The sequence below is a fragment of the Coturnix japonica genome, chromosome 1 (genome assembly GCF_054131305.1).
Source record: "Coturnix japonica strain WE chromosome 1, WE-NBRP24, whole genome shotgun sequence".
NCBI lineage: Eukaryota > Metazoa > Chordata > Aves > Galliformes > Phasianidae > Coturnix > Coturnix japonica.
The window spans coordinates 101037899-101050795 of NC_140663.1; the positions used below are offsets into that span (position 1 = coordinate 101037899).

At 40.9% G+C, this 12897-nt stretch overlaps 1 protein-coding gene across 5 annotated transcripts in view; it reads right to left on the minus strand.

The window, feature by feature from the left end:
- Nucleotides 1-8815, minus strand: part of LOC146762612 (programmed cell death 1 ligand 1-like) — a 30368-nt gene extending 21553 nt beyond the window's left edge. The window contains exon 1 of one of the 5 annotated variants that reach the window (XM_085530126.1): nt 8669-8815. The gene's annotated coding sequence lies outside the window, so the exon portion shown is untranslated. Of the gene's footprint in view, nt 1-7841; nt 7973-8668 lie in introns of those variants that run through there. The other 4 variants (XM_085530155.1, XM_085530132.1, XM_085530137.1 and 1 more) reach the window with 4 other exon arrangements.
- Between the last annotated feature and the right edge of the window lie 4082 nt (nt 8816-12897).

The window sequence follows — 12897 nt, forward strand, 5'->3', positions numbered from 1 at the left end:
GAAGCACTAGGCTAGACTTGTCTGATCCAGCAAAGCTTGTCTTACTTTGCAAGAGCTGTGAAATGCAATTCACATTCATATTATACTTAAGGAAATATAACTAGGACAGACAGGCTAGGGAACTAAAGCTGGAGTTACTACAACATCACAGTACAGGTTACGTTACAGAAGTTGCCCAAGAAGTTACCAGCAGTCAAGTTAGGAATACAACATCCAATGCAAATCATTTCTGAATGGCTATGTTTAGAGGAGGTGATCTTAAGTTTGCTCTTCTGAGATGATATGACTATGTGGGAGGTAGATAGTGTTTCTGCAGTGAAGCAAGTGCTTCAGGTATGTAGAGTAGGCCTTTGTTGTGGGACCAACATTTTCTGTATGTAGCATAGGCCTTTACTGAACCTTTTCGTGAAGCAATGAGGTGAGCTGTTTTTCTTTCATTAGTCCACTGAGTACTGACAGGGGTAGATTGTTTTTCTTCCACTAGTGGGGCATTTTGACATGGGCATGACTGAGTACAGGAAGAAGATAAGGCAGGTGTGCAGGGAGAATGGAGATCCTAGTACAGAACAAAGTGAACGTGCCTCAAGAAAAATTGCCCACATGTTTCACGGTACAGTACATCAGAAACAACAGGTTGGTAACCACTGTGTATGGAAATGTAGCATAGGCACAGTGTCAGGGGGATTGTGAACCTGAGATGCTCTAGGAGATCATTACCTGCATCAGATTTAGGGTATATAATGGGATGGATTTCACTGATCAGTGTGGAATTTCTCCCTTACCAACAGGGGGGTGTGCTCCTGTTATTACAATAACAAATAAACTTGGCTGCTATCACCAAAATCCTTGCCTTACCTGAAGATTTTGACTTTGAGTGTTTCTCACAATTATGATACACCTCAGTGATAATGGAGCTCTGTTAGTAAGTTGTTTCATTTCCTCAAGAGAGGCTTGCTCCATTTGTGGTGACAAAACCCTTTCACCAATTACTGTGTTTAATACAACGGAGCACGACATTTGTCATCTGAAAGTAGGTCACAGGTGAAAGCAACCCGTTATTGTCGAGTGTGTGAATGCTACCCAGACATCTTGTGTTGCAATGGCGTCTGATGATCTAGTAGCAGACCAGGGGGTCATCCTGATTATTAGTGGAGACTACTTAAGATGTGGCTCTGGGCCTAAAATGCCTTAGCAATGAATCATTGGATCAACACTGTACAATTCTGCAGCTTGCTGGTGAAGTAGGCAGATGTGACATATGCTAGTAGAGAAATTCACAGGTAGGTGCTGCAATCTCTCGTTCATCAGACTTAGCCCTTCTTGATGGCAGAGATGCAGCACAAAAGTTTAATAAGTTTATGCTGTTTTAAGCATGAAGGTAAATAGTGATTTGAAAAGAAAGAGGAGCACTTTGCACCAAGCCACAAGCTTTCATTCTGTGAAAGGCCAACCTGACCTCTCTGTGGTTCTACACTTTCATTATAGGAAATCCCCCATGAAAGTTAGGTAAACTTAATTTTACAGTGTATTTCCAACCAGCCATAAACTGAAATTTGAGGATGTGAAAAACAAGTCCTAAATAAAGCTTGCAAATTTAACAGTGTGTAACATGACCTACTGTTTGCTCTCTAGGCCTCACCTTTCTCCGTTAGGTAAATTCTGTGGTTAAATTAGGTTACCATCCTCAGCAGATGGGAATTACAGGTACTGTCGAATATATTTGTAATCAGTGAGTTGATTTAAAGCAAAATCATCTCAAATGTCAAAGGGATATAGTTTGTATGCTTCTACAGTTCTGCCAACAGCAGCTTCCTTCCTGCACAGGAGTTATGCACCCAGAGCACTGCACTTTGAGAAGCAGCTGGAGTCCACGGAAGGAGCTACCATGTTCTAATGATTGGCAATTGCTGTTCTGGGAGCTGGAGGCAGCTTCTCCATGCTTTCTTTACCCCTTCTTAACCCTTCCCAGCCCTTTTTCCTCTGCTTCATGTCAGCAGGAGTGACTGAGCCCCTCTCATCTCAGATTACGTCACCTTGTAACTGCATCCTTGAGTATCTTCTCTGTTATTGTCAGCCAATATATATCAGTCAAGAGGCTAACTCAAACCCAGGCTGATTTTGTAGTTCTAGGGCCAGCCATCTCTAGTGTTTCTGTCTACATATCCTAAAGCCGTGACTTAAAAAGATGTTGGGCATCCCAGCTGTGGTATTTCTTAAAATCTCTTTGCACTCAGATCCTCTGACTGTGTCTACTTTAGTGAATCCTCTTAAAACAATTCAATGTACAGCTGTTACTGCTAAAGTAAACGTTTTCTGTTTTGTCAACAGATTTTAGGAAGGTAGACCCTTCTAGAGAGATGACTAACAAAGCTGTATCCAGGAGTGCTTTTGTTGTTTTAATAGACCACTCAATTTGGTGCTGACAGATGTAGCAGCTGAGCCTTCCTCCTGCTGTTGGCAAGAGATGTGTGCCCTGGGTGTCCCCTGGACTACTGCCTGCCACAGCTGGGCTGTTTGAATCCAATTCCTCTCTAACCAGTGATGATTTGTGAATACCCATCTTCTGCAGGTGGCCAAACCTAAGTTCTCAGTATTTGTTGTAATGTAAGACACAACTTGAAGATTTACAGAAGTGACTGAACTTGCAGTCAGAACTTCACAGAAACTGATTTGGAAAGGCAGGATTCCTTCTTATATTTGTGTTTGTATCCTAGTAAAAAGAGACAATGTATTCAGTGAGAACTTGAGGTCAGGTATCAGGACACATTTCTTCTCAGCCTGTTCCAGTGCTTCACCACTCTCTCCTGGGACATGGTGGAGTTACTGTGCTTGGAGGTGTTTAAGGAAAGGGCATAGATGCAGTACATAGGGATATGGTTTAGTGGGCAACACTGATGGCAGATGAATGGGTGGACTAGATGATCCTAGAGATCATTTCCGACCTCAGTGATTCTATGAACTTGAGTTGATCAGTTTGTGATGATGAGGATATGGAGATTGCCTACTCCTTAACCAAGATGTCTTGTTATTTTGGGTGAGAAAGTGAGAAGTATTTAATGGAACTGACAGATGCAACCTACTGCATGACTACCTCTTACAGGAAAAGGTTGTGATGGCCTTAGATGTGAAAGTACTAAGTTTTAAATTGTTATGGCATTGTACTCAATTCACTGGCAGCTGCCATCCCTCTCTGAAGATCCAAATTAAATATTTCATCCTTGAGCACCTTTAAATATCATTAAACATAATTACTTCCCATTTTGTAGACACAAGTGTCTGTTGCCTCTGAGAGTGTTATGGAACAAGTTCTTTTCCCCTGCCCTTACTGACATGTTAGCAGAGAGCAAGCTAGAAATGACTGGTACTGTGCCCTCTATTTCAACTGAGTGCATGTTTATGAATTTAAACAGGAAAAATCACTCATAGAAAGCAGTAAAACTATGTAAACTTCAGATGACTTAGTTCTGAAGACTTCCTCCAAGCACTTATGAAAATCTTAAGAAGTTCAATGCTGGTCTCATGCCTCCGTATCAAAGCCCCTGAATCCCTGTCTTCCCTCTGGTTAGGATTTGAAAAATCTCACCTTGTTGCTCATGAATCTTACAGTCTCCAGATTTCTGGGGTCCTCACAGCTGATCTTGGCACATCTGTGACTGTTTATTTAGAGGACTGGACTAAGAATGCTATTTGTTGGTCTTTCATAACCCTTAAATTGAGCTGTAAACAGTCATTTAGGAGATTAAATTGAAATGGCAGCTGGAGAAGGATTGTGGGCTCTTTAAAGCCACTCTAAAAGTGGAAGCCAGAGCTTCCAGGAACTGAAGAAACCTTATTTGTAAACAGTAGTTCAGGGCAGGCAAAATATCTGAGTACACCATTTGCAATCTCTGACACCAGAACCATCTGACTCTGGTCTGAATGGGGTAAATGAGCTGATGGTGGGCTTGGCTATGGCTTGTACTACTTCAGCCCATACAGTTGGTCCTCTTAAACCCTCCTGTACTTCAGGCTGCAAATGCAAGGGGGGCTGGAGCTGAAGTAGTATGGTAGCATCCACCAGAGATGACCCTTGACAGAAAGAACTGGTGGATAGACTCTGCTTCATGCCTCTCAACATAGGAAAGAAGTAAGGGTGAGGGGAAATTATGATAAAACTAAAAACTTGATCAAGGCTATCCTAACTTGAACCCTTCTCTGCCATCTGTCATGAAACAGATGTGTAGCTGGGTGAAGTAGAGCCATTTCAAGCCAATAGCTGTATGTCACTTCTGAATCTGAAGCAAGATGTTCAACTATAGCTGTGAAACCATTCAGAAGATGCACATAAACTAATGTGATTTCATACTGTGACTACCATGAAACATGCAGCTGTACCGAAGTCCTCAGAGGGTGAAATGAATTATATGGAGGCTGGGCAGAAGGTAATCTTTGAGGGCAGAAGTATTTTTCCTCTTTGAGGAAATTGGAATCCCCCAGGCCAAATGTGCCATGAAACCCTGTTAGCTCTTTAATTAGGTGGTTTTACTTTTACTTTGAGAAGATTAGGCTTTCATCCAGGGTGTGGTTTAGCCAGATTCTGGTACCGTGAATTGACTGTGTTTACCAAGGTACTGCTGCACTTCTTGGTCTTAATGTGTCTGCACCATGGGCCAAAGAGGTTTTTATGGAGTGAAGTTTCCCTGGATTATACTTACTGGGTGGATGATGATGTTCCACCGAAAATCAGTGTACTCTTCTTTGCCTTCTTCCTCAGTGAGGAGGAAGGAAATAAGGAATATAGTAATAAACTGGGCATTACAGTAAGAGGTTTTAATCATTTGAAGAAATGTTTATCTCCCGCTCTCTAGTTTGACACAGCTATTGGACAGACTGGCTTATAGATGAGACTTTCTCAGAGAGACTTTTTGCCTTCAAAATTATTATTATTTTTCTCTCCCAGCAGGTGACTGGGAGAATAAGAGATGTGCATAATATGGGTACCTCAAAGAGCTTTAATTCCAGTCCTCTCAACTGGATGTAGTGCTCTTTTGTTAAGCAAGAGTCTTTACTTGCCTCGTTGGGGTGGGGGTAAGAAACTAACAGTGAAACAAAACAAACTCTGTGAAAGAATATTCTGCTATAGGTGCCAGTAGAAGCTGTTAAAGAATATTCTAAATCCTGCTGGGTTATGTATTCATGACACTGTCTTCAAAAACCTATCAGAAACGTAAGTTCATTGCAGTTCCTACAGGATGTACAGATGTCTGAGCCAGTGCTCTTGTCAGTGCTGTGTGTTCTGCTAATGGGCCGGTACTATGTGGCTGCGTGCCATGTGTGTGCTTATCCTGTGCCCAGTGCTGAGCTGCCCCAGGCAGCAGCACCGCTAACTAGCTGTAACTGTGCCATCTGCAAGGAAAACATAGCTTGCAGCTCAGGCAGACAGGAAGCATTAATCTGAGTGTGAGGAGTGCATGGGAATGAATTAGGGTGACATCCTGGCTCTTGTTGGGCGTGTGGTAGAGTTGGAAAAGCAGAGATGCTCTCTGTTGCAATTTTTTCTCATCTCTGGGCACAATCATCTCATCACAAATGTTTCTGGGCATCTTTACCCCTCCCTTCACTTCCATCCTGTGTTTGAACCCTTAAATGGGTATTTCTGGTGGAGGATGTGGAGGTGAGAACAGTGAAGGTTAGGCACTTTTCTAGGCCCTTCCTTGAACAGTGAAGTACATTTAGGTTATAGGAAAATGTAATATTCCAGGAAGCAGGAGTTCATGTCAACCACAAAATCCATGTGCTTTAGGTACAGATCAGTGCTGTTTGTCTGCTACAATGCAGAAGACACTCAGCTTGACCAGAGATGACGTTCTAAAACACACCTGTTCTGCTGATGTATACAATAGTCAGTTTGTATGTACACAAAGATACCGAAAGGAAAACACAGTAATTCCCTGCAGGCCCTGAAAATCTTCTTAAATGAATAAAGGAAGCAACCTTAGTTCAAGCCTGGCTGCTTCAGTGAGGGAAATCTAGAGAGTTTTGGATGCTCTTCCCTTTCCTGAGATCAAGGTAAAATAATCCTTTCTTCTCAAATATGCTGGCAAGGGTCAATTTGGCTCTGGCTCCAATTGCTTTCTAACATCAGTGACAACTGACATTGCCCTGGCAAGGGCGCTTGGATGGGAGCTTGAAAGCAAGCTTGCTGTTAATAACAGCTGTTGGCTTTGAGCCGAAGCACGTGGCAATTCATAAAATTGGGAAATAATATCTGGGAAGCCAGAGGTGGAGAGATTGTACTCTGCCTTCAAACACACTAAGCTGAGAAATAGTAAGCTGCAAAGTCCAACTCTAACTTGATTCATAAACTTGAGAAAGAAAGCAAAGAGCTGTGTCCTTGAACTCATTGTGCTTGGCACTTCTGGCAAGCTTGCAGGAAAATGGAATGTGGGGCAGGGGAAAACAAAGAAAGCTGTAGCTTAGTGTATGCACAAGGAGGCATTGGAAGGCAAAGGGTAGGGTGGTGAGGTGGGGGGTAGAAATATCTGCATGCAAAATGAAGTTGTAGAAATAATTTAAAATGACTCAAAAACTAGTATCTTATGGGTGAAATGATTGCTGGTGTTAGCTCTATAGCTGTAGGGATGGCTTCTCCCTACCATCTGCAAAGGAGATGTACATCGTGGCAGTGGCTGAACTAAAGCGGCATCTATTGCTAGAGATGCTGTTATGCTTCAACTATGGTGGGTTGAGCTTTTCTGATTTGTATGTGGGGAATTTTTTTCTGTGACCGCTTCAAAAGCAAAAACAAGTGGTAACCCACAGATGGGAATGAAAACCCGCTGGCTTGAAGGTTAGCTCTGGGATACTGGGACTTCTTAGGAAGCCCTAATTGAACTTTGAGTGCAGTCACATCCTAGTAAGAGCTTGTGTAATTCAACATTCGTGAAGCCAAAACTTCCATGCCTGGAGCTGGTGTAACTCAGAGTTCTTGAGCTCTCTATGATTATTGTTCTTAAACTGTTAGTGCTGGAGAAAGGCAGGATTTTTCTGAGTAACCTGTATTCTTATGGATCAATAAGTATGCTGACTTTTGCACTTCATGGCCTGTATTCTAGTCCTTCTAGAACAGGCAGATAATGACTGAGGGATACATGTTTCTTTCAGCCTTACTAGGGCACACAGCCAGAGACCCTTGTCTCTTAAGCAGCAATTTATTATATTTGACTTCAGCAACTAATGTGGGGACAGAGTATATGTATAAGGACAAATCCGTGCTGATCTCTGCCTTCAGGCTGCTTATGCCTCTGTTATCAAGTTAAACTGAAAACAGTAGCAAGCTTTGACCACACTAGATGATCTTAGAGCTCTTTTCTAATCTTAATTATTCTATAATTCTTTTTGTTTTGATGAAGACCAAAATGTATAGTTGTATGGTTTGTGACTTCAGGATTCAGTTTCAGTCAGTTGGTGAAATACTTCTGTCATTTTAGTCTTCACAAGTGCAAAACTGTCTGGCTCAGTCTTGCTCTTAGTTTTCCCTAGTTCCATGTTCACACAGACTTGGGAGAAATTTGACTTCATGGCATCAGTTGCTTTGTATTTTTTCAGTATTTCTCTTCTACCTTATTCCCTCCCTGCGGTACCTCTGGGGAGTACTGTCCCTTCTGGAGAAAGGATAAGCTACCAAGAATGAAAGTAGATTTTAGAGGGAAAAGGTAGTTCTAAATGCCCCCCTCTGTAGAATTCTGTATGTGTCTGTGGTTCCAGTTCTTTATATTAACTGAATTTTAAAAACTTTCCATCAAAATGAAATGTCAACAAGTTCTTCTGACTCCTGTATGTGGTGCAGTATCTTATCTTACCTTCCAAAGTTCATAAATGCTCACCATAAAAACCATGGCCACATGGTTTTGCCTGCTATTTGTTTGCCCTGGTTCTTGTACTTCTATTCTTGCACATGATTTCTTTGGCAGCTGCAAACTGAGATGTCATAGTGCAGGTGCTGTGCTTGTGTACGTGCAGCTCAGTGCAATGGGACTTGTTTCACTCCTTGAGTAATAGTACATTAATAGCTCCATATGCTGCCAGCTTGTAAACAGAGTCTGTTCAGAACCTGAAAAGTTACAATGAATTTCAGTTTTGGTGTGACTAATATACTGAAAGTCTTATTTAAGTCCTTTCTCTCTCGGCTGATGCCTTGAGGTATTGTGTGATTAGTTGCAGCCTAGCTTTCATTTTCCAGACTTCAATAGACTAGAACTGCTCCGTCACTCCTGCTGGTACGTTGCTTTTTTGACTGAAGATAACAAAAGACAAAGAGCAGTAACAAGAGCAAAACTATGCTGGTTGACTAAATTAGTTTGAGATGCCTTTTGGGGTGTTAGGTGACAGCTATGAAAGCTGCCGTTTGTTTTACCCATAGCGTTAGGCGTGCTTTTCAACTTAGTGTAATGCATAAGAGCACTCCAGCCACCAGCAGCTGAAGGGAATGAAGCTGTACAGCAGGAAAGCTTTAACCAGAAACCATTCAAACAGTATTCTGTCTCTAGCAAGCTGATATTTTACAACAAGGAAAAGGGTGTTTTCTCCCTGCGTCCGCATTATCTGAGGCAATTACAAAAGACATGACCCAAAAAGGCATAGCTAGTGCAATTCTAATACAAGTCAGAAAACCTGGTATCTTACTTACATGGCATTTCTTGCTGTCCTGTTTGAAGTGGATGGAAGTTCAGTCTGCTGCTCTGAGGAGTCTCTGCTTTATATAAGGAAGTGCTGAAGCAAGGCAGGATGTGAAGCAGTGACTCAGATATGTAGGCTGAGTCTCTTGGCTGCTGAGGAAGGAAGGGAATTACTGAGGGTGCTCACTATGGCAGCTCAGCTGATGTCTGGTTTGTTAGCTACCATTGCACCGAAACAACCAAAGCTGTGGAATGTTGTTCCACCTTTCCTCTTTTCATTGCTTACCACAAGCCCTACCCTGCCAGGGTAAGAAAGCATTCCTGAAGATCACAAGTCTTGAGATGCAGCATACAAAGAGAGAGGATCCATAAAATATGACATAGGTCTCAAATGTAGTGGTATGACTGCTGAAGATCATTCTGCACCCTTTTGGTGGTGTGGAGTTGTCCTGAGCCTTAATTCATTTAAAATACAGGATGAGGGAGTACATGTTAGGAAAACACTGTGTGAGGTTTTTCTTAGTGAATTTAGAACATTTCATGATTTCACGTAGTGGACCCAAGCATCGGCTGCCTGTGTTGGTGCAACTTTGTGGTATTGCAGCATTTTCTAGAAGGACTGTCCACCTCTTGTTCTCTGAAACATGCATCTCTACCAAGAAGCATTTATTTTCATGAACGTGTCACTAGAACATGCTTAGATAAGGATTTTGGTTATGCTTCTGAAAACAGCCCTTGCTACTTATAGCTCAGGTACTTGGGACTTTGGTTCTTTACATAAGGATAAGAAAATATGTTGTTTACTTGTTCTGGTCTTGAAAATAAATGAACAAAGCAGTTATCTGGCAATTGGTTTTAAGTGATGTTGAACATATTTCATGTCCAGTACACTTGAACACAGAAACTCAGTTTCCAGGCATGCCTTTCAATCATAGTTTAAAATAAACAAGATACACAACTAAAATAGTTCATCTCTTATTCTGAATATGAGCCCTGTTTCAGTGGCTCTCAATTATCAATGTACAAGCACCAAGCAATGGGTAGTTCTTGTTTTTTAAGCCAATCTTGGTTTTAAGAAATAAAAGTAAAAAGCCTGTCTCCTTGGGAGATCTCCTGATCATCTTGATGGGCTACCATCCTGCATGGGGGCACTTTGCTGTGTTATTTCATGATAGGTTTTAATTTTTCCTTTGCTAATGCTAACACAGCTTTCACTTCACTGAGGTTTCTGTTGCATGTAGCTACATTATTGCATGATTCAGCACTTCGAAATGGAAAAAATGGGTTAGAGTCTGTTTAGTTATCCTCTCTGCAGATCTTTGGATAGTCCTACCATTGAGTTTAGTCCTTCTGACATCTCCATTTGTCTATTTTGAAGTGTTTGTATGCTAATATAGGTGTTTGCACATGCACTCAATCATGTACTGCTAGTGTTGAACTTAACATTGTGTAAATGTTCTCTAACAGGCATACAAGCTGATTTGAAATGACTAGCATTCCAGTCAATGTTCCTTCATTTTAGATCCTTCTCCACTTGGGCTAAGCAAACAGTTTACTGATGCTGGATGAAATTAAATATCCACATGCATCTCCCAGACACTAAACTTTAAGCAGTCGTTTTGTATATGCCTGACTTATTTTAGTACCGAGCCAGAAGTTAAATAACTGAAGAAACTATAGGAGGTCATGTTTTCTTATGTAAGAAAGCCAAAATAAAATTTAAAAAAATAATAATAAAAAAATAAAAAAACCAACAACCCAAACCATGCCCTACTTAATGCTTTGGGAAGTAGTAGTTGATAAATAAGTCAACTTCATGATAGTATTTCAGCAATATCATGTTTCTCACACAAATTATGCTGTAGTGGAATAACTTATTCTCTCCTATGTTGCTGATGATTGTGAGTATTTCACTTTTGGAAAGGTCTGAATGGCTGATACATCTTGCATTAGCAGAGTGCTAAGACACTCTGGAAAGTTCTGTGTACATACAAGTTTGGCGGTGAAGCACAGCACTAGAATACTTCTGAGAATAAAATCCTGATAAGTCATGGAAACATCTATGATTGTGTTTATGTAAAGAGAATAATACTATTTATTTTCTTGCTCTTATTTTGTTATGGAAAAATACTTTGAGAGCTCTTATGTGAAACAAAGCTGAAGCATTGTCCATCTTAACAAAACTGCTGAGAAATCAGTCTCTCAGGCAAGACAAGCTCCAAGTAAATCATTCCATAACTAAATTCAAGACTTTGCAGTGTTTCATATATTAATTCCTTCCTTACGTGTTTGGAACGTTGCTGAGATATTATGCAATTGAAAATAACCTTATAACATCAGATGGACTAAGTCTCTATGTATTCATTGACTTCAGTAGCCATTTTTCAGTACATACCAAGTCAAGTCCTATTTCAGTAAATACTCTGTTTTTCTTGAATTTGCTCTATGATGAAATGCACTAACATTGTGATGTTAAATACAAAAGTTTTCCAGCACAAAAATCGTGAGAACTGAAATGCTGCTGTTCTAGCACTGTGTCTCAATATCCTGTCTCTTTTATTCAATTGCTTGCTCACTTAATTGATGCACTCCTATCTCATGTAAATAGGTAGCAGATCATAGAATAGGAATGGCTTGGGTTGGAAGGTACCTTAAGGATCACCTAGTTCCAGTCCCTCTGTCATGAGCAGAGTTGCCAACTACTAAATCTGGTGGTAGGTCAGGCTGCTCAGATCTGGATTATCAATACATTCTCTCTCAAAACTGTTCAATATATGAAAGCACAGGTGTCCTAGATATGTGTCTACCAATGATCTGAAATGAAGGCTACATGGCTGGAGGGCATGGACACATGCCTATTACTTGTTTTTTTTTTCAGTGGTTAAGTTGAAGAAGTGCTTACAAGGATAAGCCACACTGGAACTCACGTTTTTTGAAGCTCATTAATTCCTGTTAAAAAAAGGTGTATTGCAATTGTTCAGTGTTGCACAGTGCTACAGTGCGCGTAGTTAAGTATGAAATAAAAAGATTAGCTGCCAAGAATGTAGTATTGACTTAAAATGATTTATTACAGAGTCCTCAGATAGAGGACTGAATTACTGAGCGAGGATGATTTTTCTTAATATGTTTTTAACTTTTGATTCTCTTTCTTCAATACAGTCCTGTTAGACTTAGCATGAATCGTGTTTCTTGAAGGAGATTGATGTTATGGTTAAATAATTTACTGAAGTTCTCTAAAAAATTCAGCTATTACTCTTCCAGAATCATGGGGTAGTTGATATTGAAAATCTCAGATGTAACCTCTGTTCTGGAAAGAGCACCCAGAACTGGTTGTTCAGGTGGCTTTTGAGTACTCCCAAGGAGGAAGACTCCACAGCCTCTCTGGGAAACTTGTGCCAGTGTTTGATTATTTGCACAGGAAATAAGTGTTCCTTTGTATTCACATGGAACATCTTGTGTTCCCATTTGTCATGTTTTTGAGCACCCATGAAAAAAGCTTGACTCTAGCCTCTTTGCTACCTTTCTTCAGGTATTTATAGGCTTTGATATAATTCTCCTTTAAACTCTTCTACAGCCTGAACAGCTCCCTTCTTTTTCTCATAGAAGAGGTGCTCCAGTTCATTAATCACTCTACTGGCTAGTCACTGGGCTTTCCAGTATGTCTGTGTCTGTCTTGCTCTGGGAAGCGCAGAACTGGACCCAGTATTCAGAGTGTGGCCTCACCAGTGCTGAGTAGAAGGGAAGGATTGGCTCCCTTAACATGTTGGTGACGTGTGTACAGATATCTGGGATTGTTCTTCCCCAGATGCAAGAATTTCCACTCTTTGAACTTTGAGATTCTTGTCAGCCCATTCCTCCAGCATGTCATGTTCTTTATAGATGTAAGCATGCCCCTCTAAATGTGTATCAACTGTTCCTGTTGGTTTTTTTCCTTCAACCAATATGCTGAAGACATACTCTTCCCCATTATCCAGATCATTAATGTAGATGTTGAAAAGGACTGGGCCTACTATTGACCCTGGGGGTACTCCACTTTTTACTGACCAACTTGTTCCTTAATCCTCCAGCCCCGACCTCAACAGCCTGTCTATGAGATGATGGGCAATTATGTTTAGTCTCACTCTAGTTATGGCAGACACTATCCACCTGTCTCCTTTTGTTTACCGGACCACTCACTACATTTTAGAAGGCTGACACGTTAGTCAAGTATGAGTTCCCTTTGGTGAATCCACACTGACTA